The sequence below is a fragment of the Podarcis melisellensis genome (assembly GCF_964234715.1).
Source record: "Podarcis melisellensis genome assembly, chromosome: 9".
Taxonomy (NCBI): domain Eukaryota; kingdom Metazoa; phylum Chordata; class Lepidosauria; order Squamata; family Lacertidae; genus Podarcis; species Podarcis melisellensis.
Genome location: NC_138541.1, coordinates 7,990,179 through 8,017,226, shown reverse-complemented (window position 1 = coordinate 8,017,226; position 27,048 = coordinate 7,990,179). Strand labels below are relative to the sequence as shown.

At 43.6% G+C, this 27,048-nt stretch overlaps 1 long non-coding RNA gene across 1 annotated transcript in view; it reads left to right on the top strand.

The window, feature by feature from the left end:
• LOC309377866 overlaps positions 1-26,146 on the top strand; it is a 366,224-nt gene extending 340,078 nt beyond the window's left edge. Inside the window, exon 3 of the long non-coding RNA XR_014171744.1 lies at positions 26,089-26,146. This is a non-coding gene — a long non-coding RNA (uncharacterized lncRNA). The remainder of the gene's footprint in view (positions 1-26,088) is intronic.
• Positions 26,147-27,048: the final 902 nt, after the last annotated feature.

Below are 27,048 nucleotides of genomic sequence, written 5' to 3'. Positions count from 1 at the left end.
GGTATTTGGAAAATTCTAGTTCTTGAACCATGACAGCGTAAAGGCAGTAGCTATTCTCTGTCCACTCAAGATTGTGTTGCTGTTGTTGTTGTTTTTTGCAATGTTTTAATCTTGTAAAGAGGAGAAGCCCACACAAAATCAGCCTCATGAAATCCAAATCAATCAAGAAATCGCTCCACAATTTCATTCGTTCGCTGATAAAAAAGAGAGCACAAAAAATCCCTCTAACTATTTTGCTGTGAATTGGGTTCCATTTGGTATGGTTTTAGCTCACCCTTCCTTTAAAGAAATTGAGTTAGCATACATGAGGTCGTCTTGGCTTATCTTTACAAGAATCTAGTGAGAAAGGTTAAGGTGTGTGTGTGTCTATGTAAGAGAGATTTGCTTGAGACCACACAAGAAATTCCATGACTGAGCAAGAATATTCATTTATTTAAGGAGGACACTATCAGTAACAATAGTTGTTGTTGCTGCTGTTGTTTAGTTGTTTACTCATGTCCGACTCTTCATGACCCCATGGACCAGAGCACGCCAGGCACTCCTGTCTTCCACTGCCTCCCACTACTAACATGAGTAGCTTCGAGAACACTGTCCAACCATCTCGTCCTCTGTCATCCCCTTCTCCTTGTGCCCTCCATCTTTCCCAACATCAGGGTCTTTTCCAGGGAGTCTTCTCTTCTCATGAGGTGGCCAAAGAATTGGAGCCTCAGCTTCACGATCTGTCCTTCCAGTGAGCACTCAGGGCTGATTTCCTTCAGAATGGATAGGTTTGATCTTCTTGCATTCCATGGGACTCTCAAGAGTCTCCTCCAGCACCATAATTCAAAAGCATCAATTCTTCAGCAATCAGCCTTCTTTAGGGTCCAACTCTCACTTCCATACATCACTAGTGGGAAAACCAGAGCTTGAACTATACGGACCTTTGTCAGCAAGGTGTAAAAAACAACTATTCAAAATATTTTTTAAAAATATTTAAAATCAATGGTAAAGTAAAAACAAGATTAAAAGACACCTGTCAATTCTGCATATCTGCAGATGTTTGCCTAAACAAAACTGCAGGTGGCGCTGTGGTCTAAACCACTGAGCCTAGGGCTTGCTGATCAGAAGGTTGGTGGTTCAAACCCCTGCGACGGGGTGAGCTCCCGTTGCTCAGTCCCTGCTCATGCCCACCTAGCAGTTCGAAAGCACGTCAAAGTGCAAGTAGATAAATAGGTACTACTCCGGCGGGAAGGTAAACAGCGTTTCTGTGCACTGCTCTGCTTCACCAGAAGTGGCTTAGTCATGCTGGCCACATGACCCGGAAGCTGTACGCTGGCTCCCTCGGCCAATAAAGCGAGATGAGCACCGCAACCCCAGAGTCGGCCATGACTGGACCTAATGGTCAGGGGTCCCTTTACCTAAAACAGTACAGTGAATATGCCTGCCTAGTGTCAATAGGTAAGAAAATCCAAACTGTGGATGGAGTTGGACAAAATGACTAATTTTTGAGATGAATGGTTGGTTGCTTGGTTTGATAGGCAGAAAGATAGACGTAGCTGGAATCTCTACTGTAAAGGCTGCGGCAAGCTTCCTTGAATAGTGGGGATGGAATCATAACCTTTTATTAGCTGGATCAGTAATATTTCTATGCCGTGGGCAGTGTCAGCCTATAATATAATTCCTAGACTTAACAATGAGCATTAATGATGATTAATGAGTGACTCTCAAAGTCAAACCAACAATACAATGCAATCAGATTTTCTCCTCTGCCAAAATCTCACTGTAAGAGGCTATTACATCTTCAGATTTCATCTATGCAGCCTTATTGGCACTGCTGCCATAGAGCCATAGAAGTGTAGAATTTGAAGGGACCCTAAGGGTCATCTAGTCAAACCCCCTGCAATGCAGGAATCTCATCTCAAGCACCCATTACAGATGACCATCCAAACTCTGCTTAAAAACCTCCAGTAGAGTCCATCAGCTTCCCGGGGAGTCCGTTCCACTGTTGAACAGCTGTTACTTTCAGAAACCTATTCCTGATGTTTAGTTAGAATCTTCTTTCTTGCAACTTGAATCAATTGGTTTAGGTACTACCCTTCAGAATGGGAGAAAAGAAGCTTGCTCCATCTTTCACGTGATAGCCCTTTGGATATTTGAAGATGGCTATCATATCACAGTCTCTTATCTAGATTAAACATACCCAGTTCCCTCAACCATTCTTCTGAGGGCTTGGTTTCCAGACCCTTGATCATCTTGGTTGCCCTCCTCTGCACACGTTCCAGCTTGTCCACATCCTTCTTAAATTGTGCTGCCCAGAACTGGACACAGTATTCCAGGTGTGGTCTCACCAAGGCAGAACAGAGTGGGACTATGACTTCTGTTTATGCAGCCTAAATTGTGTTAATGTGGTTGTTGTTGTTTTTACTACTGCCTATTAAGCTTGTGGTCTACTGATCATTTTCACATGTATTGCTATCAAGCCAAGTGCCCCTCACCCTACATTTGTGCATCTGATTTTTCATGCCTAAGTCCAGAACCTTATACTTATCCCTATTGAAATTCATTTTGTTAATTTTGGCCCCATTCTATGAAATAAATAATTCCATCAATATATGACTACTGGCACCTCATTTATTTTATTTTATTTTATTTACAAAAAAAGAGAGGCCTGTTTACAGACACAAACAGAGAGAGTGCTTTTTTCATTAAAAAATGAGGTGCTGGTACTCATACATGGATGAAATTATTTATTTATACGATGATTTATGATGATGATGGAATTATTTATTTATTTGCATTTTTTTCAGGTTTTGATTTAATTACATTTGTGGAGCCCTGGAACTGTTTTAATCTCAGTCGATGCCCTTTTTGCAAGTTACCCTCAAACAACGGGAGTGTGTAATAAAGAAATGTTCCTGGAAGCGTAGAAGCGTGTCCTTGCCTGACGTTTCATGCTGATCTTTTTTTCTTTAATGTTGTTGCTCTGCTCTGTTATTAACCTTATTGCACTGTTGCTGAAAAGTGGCCTTAAATATATTATATAACAACAATTTTGAAAAATACACTTCCAGTGAGGAATTGCCACCTGTGCCCACTCATGGTTAGAATTACGGAGTACTCTGAGAAGACAGTTCAGTTGTTGTGTTGGTGAGCTTTGAAAATGTAGACCTTACACTGGAAACCATGGAAGACACCTAGCTTTTGTTGGCAGCAGGCTACGGATTAATCCCATCCATTACCTCCTTTCCTTTCCTTGTCATTCACTGCTTCCTTGTCCAGAATGACCACCACCCATTTGAAGAAGATTGTGTTTGCAGATGGCTCAATAGGGACTGGATCTCACAACATGAGCAGCAATAGAATATATGAGAGATGCCTTTAGTAGCTTAACGCCACCATCTCTAGCACCTTACAAGGCCCAGGAGCTGAGAGGACCCATCTAGAGGAGGAGATAAACCCACAGCACCTGAACAAGGAAAGGAGCAAGCTCAGCATCTGGAAAGTCACAGAGTCCCATCACCTCTGAACCAATAGAGAGGAACAACAATTTTGCTATGAGAATGGCAGTATCAGACCCTCCAAGTGTCCTATTTTGCTGCGATAGTCCTGGGTTTACAGAAGCCACTCCAGTTTCTGATGTGATCCCAGAATGTCCTGCTTTTCCTTAGCACATCCCTAATTTCATTGGAGAAATGTTGGAGCTAAGGAGCTACAGCCTTTAGAAGAGATCTGAATGCAGCCCTGTTTAGGGAAGTTTTTTTTTTAATATTTAATGTTTTATTATGTTTTTATATATGTTGGAAGCCACCAGAGTGTCTGAGGTAACCCAGTCAAATGGGTGGGATATAAATAATAAAAGTATTATTTGAAGTATTATTAGTATTAGTATTAGTATTAGTATTAGTATTAGTATTAGTATTATTTACGATGTCCCTATTTTCATGGAAGAAATATTGGACCGTATGCAGTATATTAAAATGGGTAAGACACTGCAACTACTCCAGCTGATGAATTTGTTCCTGCTTTTAGAGAAATCAATGAAATTTGGCTGAGGATTAAGGATATTGACCTTTGCTCTGGCCAACCACAAGAAGTAAAGGTGACATGGAATAAAGGTGAGAGTAGCATTTTTAGGACTCATGTACGCTTAGCCACAAAACATAGTCGTGCAACAATGTTCCAACACATGTAACCGTGGACTGCTAGTCAAGCAAAACAACTGCTGCACAAGCTGGATTTAAAGGATAAACAACTGCTTTGGAACCTGTTGAAATAGTACTTTTTGAACTTTCTGTAATATTCCATTTTATATTTGAGGAAACAAGCCTTTGTGCTTCATGTGACAATCGGTGCATAAATATTACAGCAATCTGTATCAAGTTCAGAGGACTCTCTGGCTCTCAGGAGATCAATCATTATCCTCTGGGTATCTGAAATAGAGGAGCTCAAGATGAATCAAGTGTTGAGTGGTTTGATTTCCACAACATCTATTTTCTGTCCTGCAGCTGCAGCAATAGCACGGGAAGATTATTTCAGCTCCACTGGTGCTCTACGGAAGTCTTGTACCTACGCACACAGGTCACAATGTACATACAAGCCCTAAACAAAATAATAATAAGTAGCCAAAATTTTCTGAGATTTCTGGTTCCACTGGGCTCTTGACTGGTACATCGGCCTGACAGTTAGGGATGGGAAAGAGATTTGGTTCAGTTCTTACCTTAAGGCAAACCCACTCCCACTTTCCAAACTAAGATGCGAACCAAAACACGGCCATCCATCAAAATCTACAATTCTCTGAATTTTGTGTTGCAGTGTGCATAAAAGTGCACATATGCATTGAATTAGTGAACATTGCTTGGAAAAATGTGTATACTAGTTGAAACTGCACATAAAAATGTGTATATTAGAATGTGTGTATGTGTGTGTGTGTGTGTGTGTGTGTGTGTGCAAATTGCTGTGGAAATAAGGAAAACTGAATTTAAGACTGGGAAAAATGAGAGACCTGAAACTGACAGATAAGTCAGTCCCTACTTAGCAGATGTCTGACTGCTTAGACAAAACCTAGTGGGATTCCCTAACCTTATCCTGATAGAAGAAGAGTAGAAGAAGAGTTTGGATTTGATATCCCGCTTTATCACTACCCAAAGGAGTCTCAGGGGAACCTCTGGTTCTCCCAAGAGCCAGTGTGATGTAATGGTTAGCGTGTCAGACTAGGGCCCTAGAAGACCAGAGTTCAAATCCCTCATTCAGCCATGCAGCTCCCTGGGTGTCTTTGGGCCAGTCACCTCTCAACCTAACCCACCTCACAGGGTTGCTGTGAGGATAAAGTAGGGAGGGGGTGAACCATGCATGCCACCTTAAGCAACTTGGAGGTAAATATTATAAATGAATATCGTTGGATTCCAGCTCCCATCAACCCTAACCAGCATGGTCAATGTCCAGGAATAATCAGATTTGTAGTCTGATTTGGAAGGCCACACATTTGTCATCCCTGCTACAGTCTATATCTAATAATTTCTGCGTGATTCTAGGCCTTAGATGGCTTCGCTTTTACTATGGCTGACAAGTCTTGCTTCCTTGGTTGCTATTTTTATCCATCGTTGTCGTGTACTTTGTTTGAACTGTTGCCTTCAGAAACATCAATCTCTGTTGACCACAATCAGCCACTCTGATTAACTAATTGCAAGTTAACTGGACCACAGGCATTTGGGGTCAAGCAAAGGAAGGGTTTCTGTAGGCTCTCTCACAGGGAGGCTAGCATTTACATGATTATTAATCTGATTAATAACCTTCCTGTGATCTCTGCATTGTGACAACAGCTGTGCGGACAATGAAGACTTACTTTTTAAAAAGAACGAACAGCCAATCAAACTTCGTAAATTGCTGTGATTCTGCCCTAGAGGCAGCATGATGTGAAAACTGATACAATGCCCAGAATTCAGAAGACAAGTGACATTTTTCATATATGTGTGTGTATGTCAGTCAAGATATTTTTGGAATCCCCGAGGAGAAAATGTATTTCTTCTCCCTCAAAATGAACATTGGGTCTTATGCTATCATAGCATTTTATTTGGGGATAAATTTACAGTGGTACCTCAGGTTAAGAACTTAATTCATTCTGGAGATCCGTTCTTAACCTGAAACTGTTCTAACCTGGGGTACCACTTTAGCTAATGGAGCCTCCCACTGCCGCCGCACCGCCGCCACCACACGATTTCTGTTCTCACCCTGAAGCAAAGTTCTTAACCCGAGGTACTATTTCTGGGTTAGTGGAGTCTGTAACCTGAAGCATCTGTAACCCGTGATACAACTGTATTTGAGGTTAAATTTAAAGTGCAGATGACAACAACAACAACAACACATAACAAAATCACTAAAGGAATAAAGGAATTCACTGGTTATTGTTTTATTTAAAATGTTTCACATTAATATGATTTTAATATGATTCCCATTTTTATTAAAAAAAAATGCATTAAAAGAATTCCAGGGGGCAGCAAGAGTTAAGAAATATGGAACCAAAAACAAAACAAAACTAGTCTTAATTATTGTGGAATTGCTAATCAAAGAGTTTTGTATGACCAATATGCATGTGATCACACACATACACACATACACACACATACAGCACTGAACTTGGAAGTGACCCAGAAATGTCATAAAATATGTCACTAAGGGTGGAGTGGGGAGGAGTAGATCTGGGTGGAACAGTGTGTTGTAATTGCACATGATTTCACACAAGTGCTCAATGACCCGGAACGCAACCCACACACAAATTAGGGGTTGTCTATACAGTATAATGTAGATCTGAAATATATTATTGCCAGATTTTATTCCGTGATAAATTGGGCACATGTCAGAATGCCCCTATAAATGAACACTGCTGAACAAGATGCAGACCAGACATAATGTCAGGCTTCAGGGAATCTGATCGCCCTCCCTCACGGCAGGCTGCCAATAGTGGAAATACAAGGAGCTCTTACCCAGGTATTTTATTCAATATTCACAGAGAGAGATGCAGGATGCTGTCTCTAGAATAATGTCATTGCTCCGAGTAATCTCCTCCCCCCCCTTTTACTCTCATTTGTCAGCAACTCCACCCCTTATATGGTGGCTGCGTGAGGCCCTTTGTCTATTCGCTTTATGCTCTCCCACTTTCACTGCCCTCCCGGTCCTAGGAGAAGGGGGGTCTGAAATGCTTTCTAATGATAATGTATCAACCAGCTGTGTTGGTTCTTCTACTCCCACATCCTCTCCTTCCATTATCTCCCATCTTTGCCCTTCTTCTGTCTCGGAGTCATGGCCTTCTGCAAACCACCGTTGTAAATCTATACTGTCCTCCTCTTCTCAGGGAGGTTCGGAGGGTGCAATCCACCAATCCCCTTCAGTCCAGTCCCTGACACATATATTGTTTCACCCATCCTTGACCTTTTGATTGGGGGCATGGTGGAGAGAGAGAGAGAGAGAGAGAGAGAGAGAGAGAGAGAGAGCGCCACACAATTATTGCAAAATAGATCCAAACCATGGTTAGGCAATGTGGGAAGCCGAAGGCACTCTCCATGTGCATGGAACATTTTCCAGCAGTAGATGCACAATTAAGTGCTCGTCTAACTCTGAGGTGCTGGCTTATAGGATTGGTTATTGATAGTGTAGTGTTATCAACATGATGTTGCGTGCCCCAGCAGGGCAGGTATGTAGATAATGCTTTCGATCAGGATAGGCTAAATATGCCGCCTCTCCACTGCTTCTGTCAATTTGGAATAGAGTCAGGATTCTGTCAATCCGCAGGAGTAAAAGACATTGGCTGGAAAACCAAATGAGGTTCGGAGATATTCTCGCATTTGCAGCGGTTTTGAGACATGGTGACAGTTCTGCAATGCAGCCATCTCTCACCTGCCAGCTCCCCGTTGGTTTGTATTTTAAAAATAGGGTCCATAGTTCTGTTTCATTAAATCATGGACAGGCCTTTTTAGACTTATTTTCATGGTGCATTCTGGTTCTTGCTGAAAAACCTTTCTGAAAAATCACATCTTTCGGAAACGCCAGCATACATTATACAACATTTAAAACAAAGGTTAGAACACCAGAAAATAGAATGATAGCATGGCATCTATGGGGCGAAGACCTTCTGATATAACCCGGAACCTGAAACTAAGCAGATTTCTAGCGGGAAAGAGTTCCAGCAATTTGAACCCGACACTACACGGAAGGTATGGCTCCTCATTGACATGAATTGTGTTTCTGCTCAGTGAAGGACCACTAATAGAGTTCCCTCAGATGATCTCAGTGACATATGGGGCAGAGTGGCCTTTTGCAATCTTTGTGCCAAGCAGAATGGTCAGGGGGTGGGATGGGTCTTATTATAATCTTTTGGGGGAGGTCCCAGGGCAGCCCTGGCAAACTTGGTATGAATTATTGTGCTAGGCTTGGGGCCAAGAAACGGATGTGGGTTTCAGCACATGACAGGCTTACTGTTGGGATGGAGGAGAATTTTGTTAATTTGATTTTTAAGCAGACTGGCTTAATTTTCACCTCATGGGCCAATAATTTAAGTGTCCTTTGGACTATGTCCATGCAATACTACCAATGCAATTCTCAGCTCAAGAAAGAAACCAGAATATGATTCTAAAAGGTATGGAAGGAGAAAATGATTTTGGAAATGTGTACATGGATATAAAATGTGCATTTTTAAAATGTGTGTGTGGGTGGGTGTGGGCTGTAAGGTTCTCAGTTGCCAGTAGCCACAATGGTTCTGTCTCCACTATCAGAGGCAATATTCTCAGAATACCAGTTGCTCGAAATAACCAATGGGAAGAGAGCGCTCTAGCATGCAGGCATCTGGTTGGTCATTGTGAAAACAGGATGCTGGACTAGATGGGTCTTTGGCCTGATCCTCCAGGGTTTTTTTATTATTATCTTTTGCGAATTTAGATCTGAATTTTCATACAACCTTAAAAATAAATAAATCTGTGAATCACAGATTAATGCAGAAATGGAAGAGAATGGAGTTATGAATAATCACATGCAAAATTGACACAGGACATGAATGGACTGACCTGCCAATCTCTAGTTGCTAGATCTCTCAAGGCTTAGATCCTGGGACTGGAAGATAAAGGATGGAGCATTGCAGATCAGAGGTGGAACCAGATAGGAAAGAATGCAGAGCCTGGGATGCCAGGTGGGTTAAGGGACAAAGCCTGACTCTTCCTAATGTCTCAGGGTGGAAGCTGGTGGATTCAGGGCCATGGCTGTAATTTCTGAAGCTTGGTGGTTGAGCAACTGCTGTACATGCAGAATGTCCCAATTTCAATCCCTGGCTCTGAAAATGCCCCTAGTCTGGAACCCCAGAGAGCCTCTGCCAGTCAGTGCAGGCATCACTGAACTGGACAGACTGACAATCTGACTCAGTTTAAAGGAATTTCCTCTCTTGTTCTGACTGCAGATGCTCTCAAGCCAGGCAGAAAATAGCTCTCTCCCTTGCTTCTGGCCCCTGAACTCAAGATTCCTCTTTGGCCTCAAAGCCATAAGAAGGCTGAAACCCTAGAACGATGAGTCAAAAGTCCCGCGACCTTGTAATCCTAGCACAAAGCGCCTGACCCCCAAATAGCTGATGCTGTGTGTCTCGGAATTAGCTGCCCCACCTTTCCCCTCTCAATGAGCAGTGTGGATGTGCCAAGGAGCGAGATGAGACGAGGAGAGGGAGTTGCCATGAATTGCAGCGAAGCAGAGGAGGACTGGGGCGAATGCATAATTTGCGCAGATTTGCAGCTAAAGTAGAAAAGAGCAGAATGGATTTTGGAGTCTGTGAGAAGGAGACTTAAATGTAGGGGCTGGAGAATCTGTTAAATTCCACCCCCTCTCAGTTTCTCATTCCCCTCCCCCCAGTTTTTAAGTTCTCCACTATTCCAGATCAGCTTGTGATATTTATTTATTTGAGAAATGACTCCTTGGAGTTCCATTCACATTCAGCACTCACTTCCCTGTCACATGTAAAATCATATTTCCCCACCCCCAGCAACCACCCCCCAGAAGCAAATAACACAGAAATGTGCTCTAAACCTGAGTTATTTTTCTACTCTAATTCCAGAAGTGCCTTTTATGTTGTGTGGAAACTCAAACATAACACGGAACATAACAGTTAGGGGAAAGTTGTGGAAATGGAATAAACTGCCTTGTGAATGCAGCCAATGGCTGAATGCTGAAGGAGCTGGGAATGGAAGAGATAATTTTGTCCTCCTAATGGCCCTCCCTCAAAATTGGTGAAGTTTTTAGTGGGAGATGTTGGGTGGTGGGCTCTGGGTTTCTGTTAGGTGCATAGCTATCAACATTTTCCTTTTTTAAAGGGAAAATCCCTTATTCTGAATAGGATTCCTCACAAGAAAAGGGGAAAGTTGACAGCTATGGTTAGGTGTACCGTTTGGCCACTTGAGTTGTATCTTTTTTGTTTTTGTTTTAAAAATGACAAAAGTAACATATTTAGGGAAGTTTTTAATGTTTAATGTTGTATTGTGTTTTTAATATTCGGTTGGGAGCTGCCCAGAGTGGCTTGGATCATCATCATCATCATCATCATTTCCTCATCTGTAATTGCAGAAACTTCTAGCATGGTTTTCTGGAAATCAAGTTTCTAGACTTTTGTAAAGGTAAAAGTAAAGGGACCCCTGACCATTAGGTCCAGTCGTGGCTGACTCTGGGGTTGTGGCGCTCATCTCATTTTATTGGCCAAGGGAGCCGGCGTACAGCTTCCGGGACATGTGGCCAGCATGACTAAGCCACTTCTGGCGAACCAGAGCAGCACACAGAAACGTTGTTTACCTTCCTGCCAGAGTGGTACCTATTTATCTACTTGCACATTGAGGTGCTTTCGAACTACTAGGTTGGCAGGAGCAGGGACCGAGTAACGGGAGCTCACCCCATGACGAGTATTCGAACCGCCAACCTTCTGATCGGCAAGTCCTAGGCTCTGTGGTTTAACCCACAGCGCCACCCACGTCCCAGACCTCATGGGACATTGGTCTAAAGACAGAAAGCTACAAGAACCGTTCAATCTGGGCTCCTGTTATTCTGAACTGGGCTCCCTCTGCTGACTCTGCCACACCACCCAGGATGGGAAAGCCAATTCCAACCTCTGTTTCTCACCCACCCATACGTTTGCATTCTGGGGCGTCCGTCTCCAATTTTAATGAAAGATTTGTGTCCCGAGGGTTATGCATGGATTTACATGAGCTCTGAGAAAATATTAGACAAGGCAGAAATGTAAAGGGCAGCTGCTAGCTCATCACGGCACAGCTCATAAAATGCCAATAAAACACGGCCATGGTGTCTGGGCAGATGCCGGCTCAAGTGACTCATGCCAATGTTACAAATGACACAGGAAAGGATTCACATCTGTGGGCATCCAAAGTTGGGATCAACTGCTATCACTTATCTTGCCAACAATGCAGTGGATACAAAATCCTTATTTCCTTCGTGGAGCGCCTGTTATTAATTGTCCTCAGGCGCAATAGCTCTTGGAAATCACAAAGTTTAATTTGGATATGAAAGACGGCGGCAAGGGTTTGCTTCGATGATCAGGTGTGGGAAGATAATAGGATATCACAGGAAGCTGACCTATATCAAGCCTTTTAATTCCTTCAAGACATCTGTCTCCCCCACCCCACCCCTCCACATTACCAAAGCACACTAATTGATGAAGCAACACAAGAATGAGATCCAGTAGTGGCATACCCTCCAGTATGTCTCCAGTGAAACAGGGATGTCCTATTCCATCATCATTGTTTTAAGATTTACACCCTGCCCACCTGACTGGGTTGCCCCAGCTACTCTGGGCAGCTACCAACATTACAAAATCTTCTCTATACAGAGCTACCTGCAGATGCCTTCTAAAGGTTGTATAGTTACTTATCTCCTTGGCTCAGGGGGGTCACAGAACTCCATACCCTCCAACATTTCTCCCAAGAAAATAGGGGCGTCCTCAGGAAAAGTGGAACATACTGGGAGCACATTAAAAACTGGGATGGCTTCTGCAAATCCTGGAAAATAAGGACACTTGGAAGGTCTGCATTGGAGGCAGAACACAGCCATTGATAGCCTTACCATCCATGCATAGGAGCCAACTCTTAGGGTCCAAGGTCCCTTTGCACCCCTAATATAATATTTAAGGGTCCTGCTCCCACCCCAGTTGGTTGGCATTGCCATTCATATGGTGCGTGCATGCCATGTTTTGTGATTATGTGGGGAGGGGCTTACCTCCTCCTCCCCATATTTTATTTAAGTTGTTACTCCTGCCTCTATGAATGTTTTTAACCCTCTTTTAGAGGCATCCAGGCTGCTGGCCATCACTACATATTCCGAGAGCAAATTGAACAATTCTTTGTGTAGCTAAAAGCTACAGGGTACGCAGATAGATTGTGCCTAACATCATAGGAACCTGGCTTAGAAATCCAGCAGTGTGAGCACCCTGAAGCCACAGAAACTGGCCGTGTGAACACACCCTATGCCTGATGCTCTGTGCGCACACATCATAAGATCTCCTCCTATGCTAGAACCCACCCTGTATCCCTTTTTAATGCCTCTGCACAGCATCCTTAAGTGACACGCATCTCTGTAGGAGTTGAGAGCTTTAAAAGCTGGAGCTCTTTTACATACTGAACGTTTCCCCTTGCCTCCCCCTTGCTGAGATGAACCTCCTCCAGTTCCCGTCATCTATTCTTTTCACATTTCAGCGCACATTGCAGGGAAAGCTGCATGGTGTAAGAACCATTTCCCCCACAAAGCAGCTGCCTATTAAGTACTATTTAACCACTGGAATCATTTCACTCCACTCTCGGACAACAAGAAATTGTGTTTAGCAGGCTTGGATTTCAGAGGAATGTAACTAAGAGCCACACACAAAACCCAGCACAATTCACCACGGTTCCAGGATAGAGCCTGCTTGTATACACCAATTACCCAGTTATACTTCTTTTTTAAGGGGAAAAATGTTATTACAGAAATAAGCTCCTTGCATGCATCACATTCCAAGAACTGGCAAAACACCTCCATCTCTCAGCAAAGCTGACCTTCTCTTAAAAATCCGTTCAGGTCATTCTGCCACTTTTAAGCATTTTAATAGCCACTCCCAATCAGATGAGGCTCGTTGACATTTCCACTTTGTTGTCCACACTCCATCTTGAAAGCTCCTAATGGAAAATGGTTATGTTCTGCTGGAATATGTTGGTAGCCAGCCTAGAAACCTTTGGGGGAGGGTGAGAACACTGGACCTCTGAGCCACTCACTAGAGGCCTATCCATACCTAATTGCATCAAGGTGGTTGAGTTATGGAGAAGCAGGTGTTGTTTAGTTGGCCACTAAGAAAACTGGATGCTGGACAAGGTGGGGCATTGGCCTGATCCAGCAAACTTTTTTTACCTTCCTTGTTTGCTTGTTATTGTAAACAACAATAACAAAGGAGAGGAACAATTGTAGCTGAAGAGAAGTCCAATGGAATGAAAACAGGGTGTGTGTGTCTACCACTGGATTCACATTCTTTCCCTCAACTACCAACACAGGGTTTCCTAAAGACCATATTCCACCAAGGGGAGAAAATGGACAGGAGGGAGAGAGTGCAGAGTGGATATCTGCCTACCATCTTGGTGCTGTTGTGCCAGCTGAGTGGGTCTCTCCCTCCCAGAACCACCACCACCGGACCAGTCATGAACCATCTTGGTTTGGAGGAGAGAGAAGAGCCCGGAGAGGTACTTGCCATCTTGTTCTCAGTGTTCCAACTAAGGTGACCACTCCCTCCTTCAGCTGTACAGTAGAACCATCTTGCACTGGGTGGAGAAGAAGTCTAGCTGTCAAAAAACTTCCTTCCCTTTGCCTTTACTGGTTTAGTACATAGTTTTAATTTATGCTTGGCATATCAACATTTCTCTGTATGAAATGATATATACTTTTCTTGAGTAAGCAACAAAATAAATAAATCTGATCTTGAGGAACAATCACCAATATCACCAGGGAGGAGGGAGGGAATGGAGATATAATAAACAGCCCGTTCAGTTTCAATACAGTAAAGCCAAATAAAAGAGTTTGTGAAAAAATAAAATAAAAATCAATCCAAAATTTTAATTTTAAAAGCAGCATTGTTGGTTGTGGTTTTTTGGAACTTTCTTTCTTTCTTTCTTTCTTTCTTTCTTTCTTTCTTTCTTTCTTTCTTTCTTTCTTTCTTTTAAAGCACCCATAAATTACACACATCTCAGCAGGATTCTTCAATAGGTTGAAAAGGTAAAGCTTTTTTGCATGCAGAACATTCCTCAGTGGGACTAGCCTCCTCCAAATTCTCCTCCCTTCCCAATCTATTATTTTTGCAATTCAAAGAACTTCAGAGAGAAAGCGGCTGGCCTGCTTTCCTGCATCACAGCCATGTACAAAACACTATTTAACCACTTGAGTAATTTCACTTTGTTCTGGGACAACAAAACATGGCATGGTGTATGCTCAGGATTTTTCCTTTTCTTAAAAGGGAAAAATAGTCAACACAAACAAAGAAAAAGCCATAGAATTATACAGTGTTCTGTAAAAGAGTTGGCTTGTATACACTGATGACATGGCATATACTTCTCATTTTCACCCCCTAATTTTTTTTCCAATGAGCCCCCCTCCCCACCCCCAATTTATCTGGATGCTTTAAAGCTAACCTTTTAGGACTGGCACATTGCCAACATTAAGCAAGAGCTGGCAACAAAAAAAATGTAGCTGATACCATGGTGGCACAAGAAGGAATCTCAAGGCACCCTCCTGCTTCCAACTTGTAGGATGAATAATTTTTACAAGCTGGGAAGGTCTTGGCCTAGTTGTAGTTCCATGTTTCACTCTTCCTTCCTTTATTTATTTTTAACTTCAGTATGTTCAGGTGCTCCGTCAGTAACAACACTTCCTTCTGAGCCCTGCAGTAGTGTAGTTGCAAATCCAGAAGTTCAAGGTTCTTTTCATGATGGTCACAGCCATGCCTGCTCACAACCATGTCCCCTTCTAAGAGTATATGATGTTCTAAGATTATACAATAATCCTGTAATTATACCATAACATTTAAGGAGGTATTGCAACGATCAATGCAGATCTTCATGTATTGCCTTTCAGCTAGATCAGGTTTCCCCAAACTTGAGTCTTCAACCGTTTTTGGACTACAACTCCCATCATCCCTAGCTAGCAGGACCAGTGGTCAGGGATGATTTGGAGTGCTCCAGTATCTTCTTTTGGAGTGACTTAAGCTGTGTTTTCTTTGAAAATTCATTACATACAGTGGTACCTTGGGTTAAGTACTTAATTCGTTCCGGAGGTCTGTTCTTAACTGAAACTGTTCTTAACCTGAAACACCACTTTATCTAATGGGGCCTCCTGCTGCTGCCGTGCAGCCGGAGCACGATTTCTGTTCTCATCCTCAAGTAAAGTTCTTAACCTGAGGTACTATTTCTGGGTTAGTGGAGTCTGTAAACTGAAGTGTACGTAACCTGAAGCGTATGTAACCCAAGGTACCACTGTACAACAGAACTTGCAAATCATTCTCTTGAAACTGAAGCATCTTGTGTTTTCAGTCTTCCTAGATTCTTAGCTTTGAAGCATACAGGACAACTCCTATGAGGTGTTCTTCCTATATGGCTTCTCCAGAATGGCCCTAAGAGCCAATCTTCAGTGGCTGATTAACCCCTTTCACTCTATTTGATTCCAATCAAGACAAAGAGTCAGAAGACGTCCATGCTGATTCATCAGCTTTGTGTTGCTAGAGACCCTGCTGCAGAAGTGGTAACAGGTCTTTGACACCCCACGACTTCATGACACTGCACCTCTGGGACTCCCTCAACACACTGTTCCCCCCTTGCCAAAGACCAGTGCTTACTTTCACAGTGGCCATGCTGTCTGGAGACAATGGGAGTTGGCATCTCACAGCGTCACACAACAGCCACACCTGTCCTAGGTTAACATGCAGGTGCCTACAGCTCAGCCTTGGTGACAGACTGATCTGCAAAACACATCTGAAGCAACACATTCATAGATTCACAAAAGCCACCCTTTCTTTAATTCACAGCATGTCAGTTCATTCCAGAGGGTTCTTTTTTTAAAAAAAAATTTTTTTGATCATTTGGGAATTAATAGGAAATGACTTGAAAGTTTTTAGAAGGAAGATTGAAGTGAAGAGACATTTATCATGTTAAACATTACTTATTCTGACAACGATCATCAAGGAAACAAATGGATCCGGTGATAGAAGGTGTCAACCATTATTTTTCCTTTCAAACATTCTTGTATATCTACCGTTTTTAAAAAGAGAGAGGAAAAAATTCTCTCTCTCTCTCTCTCTTTAAAGGATTTTTTCTTCTGATAAGTTTGGTGAATATTCTTCATGTTTTCCTTTACATCTCTCATTCTGTGATGCTATTACTTTCTTTTGCAGTTCTTCATCATCTTATATTATTCATTTTCCTCAGGGTTATGAGCTTACATCATATTTTTGCCAACATTTATTTCATATTGTCTTTCTTGCTTAAAAAAAGCAAAAAAAACCAAAGCACACCACACAGAAACTCATGTTAGGCAAAGTTTGAGAGAGTGTGTGCAGCAGTTCCCAGGATATTGCAGGCACTACTGCTGCACATTTCCTAGCCCTTCCCCTTCCAACTGCATTATGGGTGGCCAGGAGGATCAGTGTTGTACCCAGTGTTGTCATGGAAGGGTGTCAAGATCATTTGCACTTACTTCATGAGCTCCGGCCATTTGGAGATGGGTGCTGGTAGGCACTTTACGACAAAAAGCCCACCCACCTCAAACCCCACCAGGCAGGATTGGAGACTCTGCTTAACAGGTGTTCAGCACTGGCATAGATCTTGCATGGTGCACAGCACCCCTCTTTGCATAGAAGCACCCTGCACCAGGCAGGATCAACAGCTTCACTGAACAACTGTTGAGAAGATGTGCTCATCTTGCACCCTTGCAAGTGGCTTCTCTGAATGGAAGCAGCTTGCAAAGCAGCACTCTACACCATGCAGAAACCTAGGAAGAAGCAGCTGGTAGCTAGGGTAGGTCTCGGCCCTTTCATGCAGTTTTCCACCCCAAACCTGTCCCTCCTTCCTGCTTGATGCCCCACCCCCTGGCAGCCATGGATCACTCTGGCCCATCCAACCTAACCTGTAGGAGTTCATGGTTGACCGTACCTGACTTGTCCGATACCCAAGTCCCTCGAAATATGCCCACTTTGGTTTCGGACTTAGTCAAATACTCAGCCCTGCCATAGACACCACATTGAAGTCCCTGCAGGAAAGACAGGATATAAATGCAGAACAGAATTAATGGCATTGTTAAGGAAACACAGAATGCAACATGACCACCTCCTAATGGTAATGGTAACCCCTTTTCTCAAAATTTGGGGGAGAATTCTGTTCATCCTTACCATCAGTGAATGGTGAAAAAGAGAGAGAGTGCAAATATTGGTACATCAGTGTTGAATATAGTGTTGTGTGATGGCTATCCCTGTGCCTGGAACCTATATGTGTCCAGTAAATCAAGGTTGGGATACTTGTGACCCTACAAATATTGTTGGATTATTATTCCCATTATCCCTGGCCATTGGCCGTGCTGGCTGAGAACGATCAGAGCTGGAGTCTAGCAACATCTGGAGAACCACAGATTCCTGCAGTAAATCTATAAGTAGTAGGAATAATAATTTATTATTTAATACCCCGCCCATCTGGCTGGGTTTTCCCAGCTACTCTGGGCAGCTCCCAACCAAATATTAAAAACACAGTACAGTATTAAACATAAAAAAAACTTCCCTAAAAAAACTTCCCTAAACAGGGCTGCCTTCAGATGTCTTCTAAAAGTAAGATCGTTGCTTATTTCCTTGACATCTGATGGGAGGGTGTTTCACAGGGTAGGCACCACTACCGAGAAGGCCCTCTGCCTGGTTCCCTGTAATCTCACTTCCTGCAGTGAGGAAACCCCCAGAAGGCCCTCGGAGCTGGACCTCAGTGTCTGGGCTGAATGATGGATGTGGAGACACTCCTTCAGGTATACAGGACTGAGGCCATTTAGGACTTAAAAGGTCAGCACCAACACTTTGAATTGTGCTCGGAAACGTACTGGGAGCCAATGTAGTTCTTTCAGGACCAGTGTTATATGGTCTCAGCGGCCACTCCCAGTCACCAGTCTAGCTGCTGCATTCTGGATTAATTGCAGTTTCCAAGTCACCTTCAAAGGTAGCCCCACATAGAGTGCATTGCAGTAGTCCAAGCGGGAGACAAGTAGAGCATGCACCACTCTGGCAAGACAGTCTGTGGGCAAGTAGAGTCTCAGCCTGCGTACCAGATGGAGCTGGTAGACAGCTGCCCTGGACACAGAATTGACCTCTGCCTCCATGGATAGCTGTGAGTCCAGAATGACTTCCACCTTATTAGGAAGTTTTCATTTCAAGTTAATGTGTCTAGAGCCTTGGTTTTTTTATTATTATTATTCTGCTTCTGCCAAGGATGTTCCATTGCTGCCTAATCACTCAGTTATTGTCATATGCCTGCTGTTTACTGGGGAATGCCACAGTCTCCCCGGGGGGTTATACATTATGCTCCACTCTGAACCTTTCCAAGTTCCAGACGCTGTGAGCATTAGCTGTTCTGTTATTATTATCCCCACTGATTGTTGATAAAGTGACAAAGTTAACAGGCGAAAGTGTCCCTTATTGTGGTGCGAAAAATATTCCATTTGGATAAGATTATTCTAAAGGCACTTCAGTTCGTCGCCATGTGGGCAGTTGATTCCAGTACTGTGAATCTTAGGCTGTGTGTACACTGTACTTTTAAAGTACATTGAAAGGACATTTTCCCACTCAAGGAATTCTGGGCATTGTAGTTTGTTAAGAGTTACTGGGAATTGTAACTCTGTTGGGTGGGGAAGGTGTAAACCACAGTGCCCAGAAGGTAGCCCATCTAGGAGAAGACAAACTTTTAAACCTCTGCTAAACCTTGTGGGATATCTTCAGGAGAAGAAAAAGCTAGGGAATAGACCCTACACAAATCCAAAGCGAAGTTCCTAAGACAGTTGGATGGTGCCTTGTATGTCTCCTTCCAGCAACTCCTCCAGCCAAGCTGGTGCCAAACATATTGTTCTTCTTTCTTTTGGACCACAACAGTCTTGTCACCTGAGCAGCCCAGGACCTCCATACACACTGTCCAGGCTTGTGCTCTAGAGAGGTCACTTCAGTGCTGCTAATGCAATGGCTTGACCTCACCCCCAGAGGTGCACTCCATTGTCTCTCAAGACAGACAGGTGCCAACAATATGAAAGACTGTAGCTCAGGGTTAGAGCTTCTGCTTTGCATGCAAAAGGTACCAGGTTGAATCCCTGATATCTCCAGGTATGGCTGGGTGAGAACCCTGCCTGAAACTCTGGAGAACTTCTGCCTTTTGGTGCAGTCAGTAATGAGCTGCATGGACCAACGGCATAACTCAGAAAAAGGCAGCTTCCTATGAATCTAGCTGCTCCTATATTTTGCTATTTAAATCCTGATACTTTATACCCTTCAAAAGTAATTGCATATGTTGGCCCTAGAAGTTGAGATGGTCAGGATTCATTCTGAGGAAATTACATCAGGCGCCAAGGGAGAGACAGCCAGGAGGAACCAAGCAAGCTGGCTCCCTTTAGGTGATTATCCTGCTGAATTGGAGCGAGCAAGAGATAGGCTGCGATGCCTTTTGAGGAACTACAGTGGCTTGTCCCTTTGATATCGTATTCATCTCTATATCTCTTAATTGTATTTGTAACCTTTCTGTGAACCTATTTTAAATCCAGGAATTAATCCCGGCACCTTGGCTACGTTTGCTGCTGCCCCGTAATTCTAGAGCAGCAGTCGATATTAATGAAAGATTATTTGGCATAGCACGAGGTTGCTTCCATCCCTCCAGAACCTCTGGGTACCTCATATAACCATATGGTCCAAGTGGCTTCCTGCTCTTCTCTTTATCAGTTCATTCCAGCTCTCCCGCCTTTGACACCTTAATCTCTGAGAGGGGCTCATCTTTATTAAAGGAAAAGAATGCACACACACATTCAAGAGTCTTCTCTTCCTAACTTTCACTGCAAAGAAACACAGGACAGATTTCTTTCTCTCCCCTTGGCATCCTCTTCAGGGCTGGTGCCAGGTTTGAGGGGAATCCTGGGCAAAGTTCAGTCTGGGGAGGGGTGAACTCCAGTTGTGTAGCGTGGGTTGTCAGCACCCGGGGCAAGGCAAGTAATTTGCACCCCCTAACCCGTGGATTTGCGCCCCCTAACCCTAACCCCAGATGTTGCGGTGCGGCCGGCCCCCCTGCACCTCCCACGCTACGCCACTGGTGAACTCTCATGGTGCCCACTCTGCTAAACTTCTATTTTCATTCATATTAGCAAATTTAACAAAGAAAGAAAGAAAAGGGACAGCTCACAAGCACTCCACTCACAAACTGAGCAATTGGTACTTAAACTTAGGGTCATAGCTATCACCCCAAAACCCAAGGTTGTCTGATGTGAGCAGTATGTGCTGTGATGTGAAGTGAGCAACAACTGTCTTAGATTTCGTTTTCCTGCTACGAAACCCATCTGAAACCACCTTGAAGATCCAATATCTTGAAGATGCTGATTAAAAAGCAGCAATAAATTTTCTGGTCTTTCTACCACTCAGGCCTGAATTTGACTCCAAGTACGCTCGCTTTGTTTTGCCAGCCAAAGATAAAAGAATCCACATAAGAAAAAGGATTAGCAGCAAAGAGAATCTTTTGACCCAAGCAATCTTCATTTCCTTTGGAACAAAGTTGGAGAAGATGTAAATTACTTTCTCTGACACCCAGAGATAGAACAGCCATTAAAGTTAATTCTTGCTTCTGTCGATGCGGTTCTACATCGGCATGTGAACACTTCAAAATGCTAATTCAGATTCTCGTTCTTTTTTGGAGATACGCATGAATTAATTGCACATCCCCTTGACATATCATGTGCCATTTTGGTTCATTACATAAGTGTGTTGCAATATTTAACTGTGGGGGCCTTTGTTAGCAATTCATCTGTGCCTACTGTCAAAATTCACTGAATACCAATTTTCATACGTCTTTCAAAAGGTGCAGTTCTTTGTACTAATCAAAAGCCTTTCATCCAGCAGCCCCCCCAAAAAAGAACAGTTTAGAGAAGACGTTTGTAATCTAAGCTTAAACTTTTCTGAGACTGTGACAACACACACGCATGCACACAACATTTTTAGGAGCAGATTTGCATTTAGAAGAGAAAAAATAATATCAGCCAGAGCTGAGCCAAAACTTATCACCATTTCAAGGAAGATTTTTTACAGTATTGAGCAATTTTTCAACAATGTTGTGGCACTGTTTGACGAAATCAGATTCCTACTTGCTACAACAGGTGAGAGAGAAGGATAGAAGAAGAGTAGCATTTTAGTGATGTATGGAAGTGAGAGCTGGACCATAAAGAAGGCAGATCACCGAAGATTTGATGCTTTTGAATTATGGTGCTGGAGGAGACTCTTGAGAGTCCCATGGACTGCAAGAAGATCAAACCTATCCATTCTGAAGGAAATCAGCCCTGAGTGCTCACTGGAAGGACAGATCCTGAAGCTGAGGCTCCAATACTTTGGCCACCTCATGAGAAGAGAAGACTCCCTGGAAAAGACCCTGATGTTGGGAAAGATGGAAGGCACAAGGAGAAGGGGACGACAGAGGACGAGATGGTTGGACAGTGTTCTCGAAGCTACGAACATGAGTCTGACCAAACTGCGGGAGGCAGTGGAAGACAGGAGTGCCCGGCGTGCTCTGGTCCATGGGGTCACGAAGAGTTGGACACAACTAAACGACTAAACAACAACAACAGCATTTTACACCACTCCAGCTCTTATCTCCTGATTTACTTCAATGGCCCTCAGTGATATATTGCATACATTGGGAACCTTTTTCAGCCTTATGCGATAGGACCTATTAAACTCATTGTCCTGGCTACATTCAAACATATTTCATACTCAGTTTCACATGGATACCAATTTGGACCCCTGGAGGGTTTAGATTAACATATATGTTTAATTTTAAGGGACATGCATTGATAGCCATGGTGTTCACAGTGTGAACTTTGGAACTCCCTGCCTATTAATATCAGGTAATCGCCTTCATTGTACTCTTTTTAGCATCTGCTAAAACCGTTTTAGACAGGTCTAACCAGATGCTTATGAAGTTGGTGCGAGTATTTAATCTCTTTTTAGTCTATTATATGCACAGTGTAAACGGACAGGCTATTTTATGCACTTTAAACCCATGTTTATGGACTTCCTATTGGGGCAGCTGGTTGGCCACTGTGAGTATAGGACGCTGGATTAAATGGGTCATTGGCCTGATCCATCAGCCTCTTCCTGTGTTCTTGTGCTCTTACCACGGTACCCTGTTTCACTCTGTGCCTGTCAAGCTGCAGTCAGTCTCCTCCAAGCTGCCTCATTTGAGAATATAATTAAAAGTGACTCTCCTCGCCAGTACTTCCCACCCACCCCTCTTCCTGAAGTGCAGCCTTTAATATTTCAATTCGTAAGGCATCATAAACTAACAATGTACGGTACGGTGCACTAATAAAAATGGCAGATAGCAGCTTGCAAATGACCTGTTTTCTGTGATTGAATGCTTGATAGCGTGGAATCCTGGAAAGCATCATTGCAGAGGCAGGTGAAGTATATTTGACTAAGTCACTCTCTCCCCTCTTCCTCTATGTTTTCATATGTGTACAAAAAAGGGGAACAGGGGGGAGCTGCAATATAGAAATATTATTCCCTGATAGAAAAGAGACAAACACAAATAAATATTTCTGACATCCTATGAATTGGTTTCAATTGTTAAAGAAACTTTTTTCCTCCATACCAAAGCTACTAGCAACTCTTCTATCCCAGATCTGCACACAGAGGTCAAAAGAGATGTGAAGAAATGACCTCTCAGTTTGAGGAAGTGCCCATAGCTCAGTGCAGTGGCAGAGCTTCAAGCACCGGTGGAGGGGGGTGAAGAGCAGGCGGGGGTGTGGCATGCTGCCCGCAGGGGCATGACGTGCATCCTGGGGGAGTGGCACACGTCCCGGGGCATGGCGCACCGCCTGCAGGGGTGTGGTGCCCAGAGCAGGAAGGGCAACCATAATAATAATAATAACAACAACAACAACAGCAATAATAACAACAACAACAACTTATTATGTATACCCCGCCCATTTTGCTGGGTTTCCCTAGCCACTTTGGGTGGCTTCCAACAGAATATTAAAATACAATAGTCTATTAAACATTAAAAGCTTCCCTAAACAGAGCTGCCTTCAGATGTCTTCTAAAAGTCTGGTAGTTGTTTTTCTCTTTGACATCTGGTGGGAGGGCATTCCACAGGGCAGGTGCCACTACCAAGAATGCCCTCTGCCTGGTTCCCTGTAACTTCACTTCTCACAGCGAGGGAACTGCCAGAAGGCCCTCAGTGCTGGACGTCAGTGTCCGGGCAGAATGATGGGGGTGGAGACACTCCTTCAGGTATACAGGACCAAGGCCATTTAGGGCTTTGAATTGTGCTTGGAAATGTACTGGCACCCCACAGGGATTGTGCCGCAGGGGGTGGTTCACTCCCCCCGTACCCCTGTCCCTCTGCAAGTGGCTCAGTGGCAGAGAATCTACTTTTCATCCAGAAAGTCCCGAGTTCAATACCCAGCATCTCCACATAGGGCTGGGAGAGAATTCTGTATGAAATCTCAGGGAGCTTCTGCCAGTCAGTATAGATGGGTGGTCAACTCCCAAGAGACTGCAATCTACTCACAGAATTAAAAACTGGCAGTCATCTACCCCCTTTTGGGAGGTTCAGATCAAAGGAAATTCCTGGTTTTTGAGGATTCAAGCCTAAGATCAAGGGAGAAAGGGGAACAGCCACTCACCAACAGATCGCTGGGAAAACAAACAGCCTCGCTGAGTAAACTCTGTCTTCTGTTCTCTGCAGATTGTGCAACAATGGAGGGCAGGGTGAGGGGGTAGGGCCGAACACCAAGGAAATAGACCCAGCGATCGACCGCAATCTACCGAAACCTCCCAGGGATGTACCAGTAGATCATGATTGGCCTGTTGGACATCCCTAGTATAGACAATACTGTGCCAAATGGTTGGACTCAGTATAATTCTCCACCCTATCTGCAGGCAGAGATACAGGAAGGAACATTTCTTCCAGGAAAGGATTTCTTCCAGGAAAGGATAAGTTCAACAGTTTCCCAGGAGTGGGGGCTAACTATTAGCATTGTCAGTAGCAGAACTTCTGTATTTGTGATTAAGAGCTTTTTAGTTGTTGACAACTTGGCTAACATTTTGAATCACCCATAACCAATAGCTGACCATGTAGTTGTGCTGTGCCTATCATCTGACCCCCCCGCCTTGCTAAGATGCTGCTGCATACCAGGATGGAAGAGAGAAGAGGGAGGTAATGGGGCAGTGAGTGCAGTGCAAACACAGCAGCAGGGGCAACAGGCTGGCTCCATTTGCACCACACTAACCTTGCTTTTTACTTGCCTCTACTCCTCTCCATTCTGCTATGCAACACTCATCTGGAGCGAGCTCAGGTGAGCAGCAGAGTCCCACCATGCCATCTACTACAGTCCTCTAGCATTGTGGGGGACAGGGGGGGCAACCACTGTAAAAATGGCAGTCACTATTTATACTGGGAAAGACTCTGTGTTGTCTTCTTCTCAACAGAATAACACGATTCCCTCTCTGAAAATAGAAATGGAGCAGGGATGGCCAAGCTGTGACACTTCAAGTGTTGTTGATCAGGGATGCTGGGAGCTGCAGTTCAACAACATCTGGAGAGCTACAGGTACCATACACCCTGGAATAGCAGAACTCCACAGCTGATGACTGAAGAAGGCTTTTCAGGAGCCCATATCCACTGCTGTATGCAGCAGGAAAGGACCAAATTGACAATACTCAGTGCTGTCCTGTAAGCTGCCTGGATGGACATGACCACCATAGCTAAGCTGCTCAGAATTGTTTGAATAAAAATAGAGTGGTGGAAATAAATGGTAAAGAACTATAGGTAGTACCTGCCCTCTTGATTTGCTATGAGACATATATTGGTCTGGTGCTTCATACCTTTTTCAGGTGCGTGGATTAGATCCCTTTGAACTCTTGGGTTCTGTGAATCTTTTCCTGCCACTTATTCCTTTCTCCATCTCTGACTGTGACAGTCTGTAATTTAGCTCTGTGACCTATTAAACCATGACATAGTGACTCATGGAAAGAAAAAAAAAGAGAGAGATGTGCATATTCTCTTGGGTAACTGCTCCCTGGCATTCACCAATAAATCAAATCATAAATGACATGGAATTAGTCAGAGCAGAGCCTTTAACGGGAGACATTGTTCATTAAAAGGCTAATGTGATGCTCGCGATTGTTCACGCAGATAAAAGTGCGCTGATGGTTCAGATAAAGAAGCATATTATCTAGGGATGAACCATTTGCCCATTTTCCTGGGCAGAAAGGTCATTCAGTCTTCATCGGAGACCACTAAATGCTTCCCAGATTGCTCAACTTCTGCTGAATGGGGAGAGCAGCAAAATCACAGCTATAATGGGATGAAAAGGGACATAGTGGCTTTCACAGTCCAGGGGCAGGAGGGAAGGACAGTAGCAAAGACAAGATGATCAGCTAGGGGAAAGTAGAGACAGTGGGTGAGGGGGGGGGAGAATACGGGTGAAATTAAGAAGGTAGGAGAGAAAGGAGAGGAGGACATAAGAATAGCCTGCAGCATGAGGCCAGTGCCCCATCTAGTCCAGCATTCTGTTCCCACAGTGGCCAAGCAGATACTGGTGGGAAGCCCATGGGCAACACATGAACACAAGGGTACTCTCCCTTCCTGTGGTTTCCAGGAACTAGTATTCAGAAGCATTGCTGCCTTCATCTGTGGAGGTAGACCATAGCCATCGTCCTGCAGATGATCTCAGTTAGGGGCAGAGCAAGGTGGGGGCAGTGGGTGCAGGCTGCCCCAGGTGTCACCTCGGAGGGGGGTGACAAAAATATGAAATGAAGTCAAACCATGTTTGCAGCCCCCCCCAAAAAAAAAAATCAAGGGGGGGGTGGTGACAAGAAATTTTCCACACCAGGTACCACCTGACCTTGCTACGCCACGGATCTCAGTGATTGAGCTAGAATATAAGAGATGGCTCTTCTCATTAGAATGCAGACAGAACTGAATTCGTCACACATCCCTGCCCTGCATGCTGTAAACACCACTGGTGTAAGGTCTAGCACTTTAGATTGTGAGCCCAAGAACATGAATGCTCTGACTTACCAAAATGTAGACATTTCAAAATATAACATGGATGAGCATTCCAACATGTGGAATTATGTCTCTGAGGCTTTCCATAGTCAAGATGGGAAATAGTGGAGTTGGGAAAGTAGTCTCAGATATGCATGCTAATTTGAATCTATAATGTTATCATAAGCATGATGCATTCAATTTCTCTCTCTCTCTCTCGCACACACACACACTTCAAAAATGGCATTGCCTCACCTGTCTGTCATCCAGATTTTTATTTTTTGATTGACCCACCATGAACTGGTGGAAAATCTAATTCACCAAACTAATTTTCACATTCAATTTCTGGTTGAGAAATGTTACAGTATACAAAGAACCCAATAAAATTATATTTTGGCCATATAAGATTTTATTACGCCGCCTTTGATTTTACTTTTACACCTTGCAGAAGGTGATAAATCGGTTTGTTCCAATAACAACAGCTATTCAATCACACACATTATGGTGTGGCAGCTACAGAATACTAATTTTAACCACCGGTTTCAATGTGTCAAACCTCAGGTGATTACTTTTTCAATATTTATTTTTATGGGACTCTCGCCTCCCCCTGCCCCCGACCACTGATGCACATAAATATAGATGTGCCAAGAGTCCTAAATAAATGATGGGGCAAGAGCATTTATCTCTGTCTGTTGAAATATTTTGGGTTGATAACGGTTTGTGTTTGCTTTCCCATCGCATCCTTTAGAATGCAGCCTCTTCAGCTGCAGAC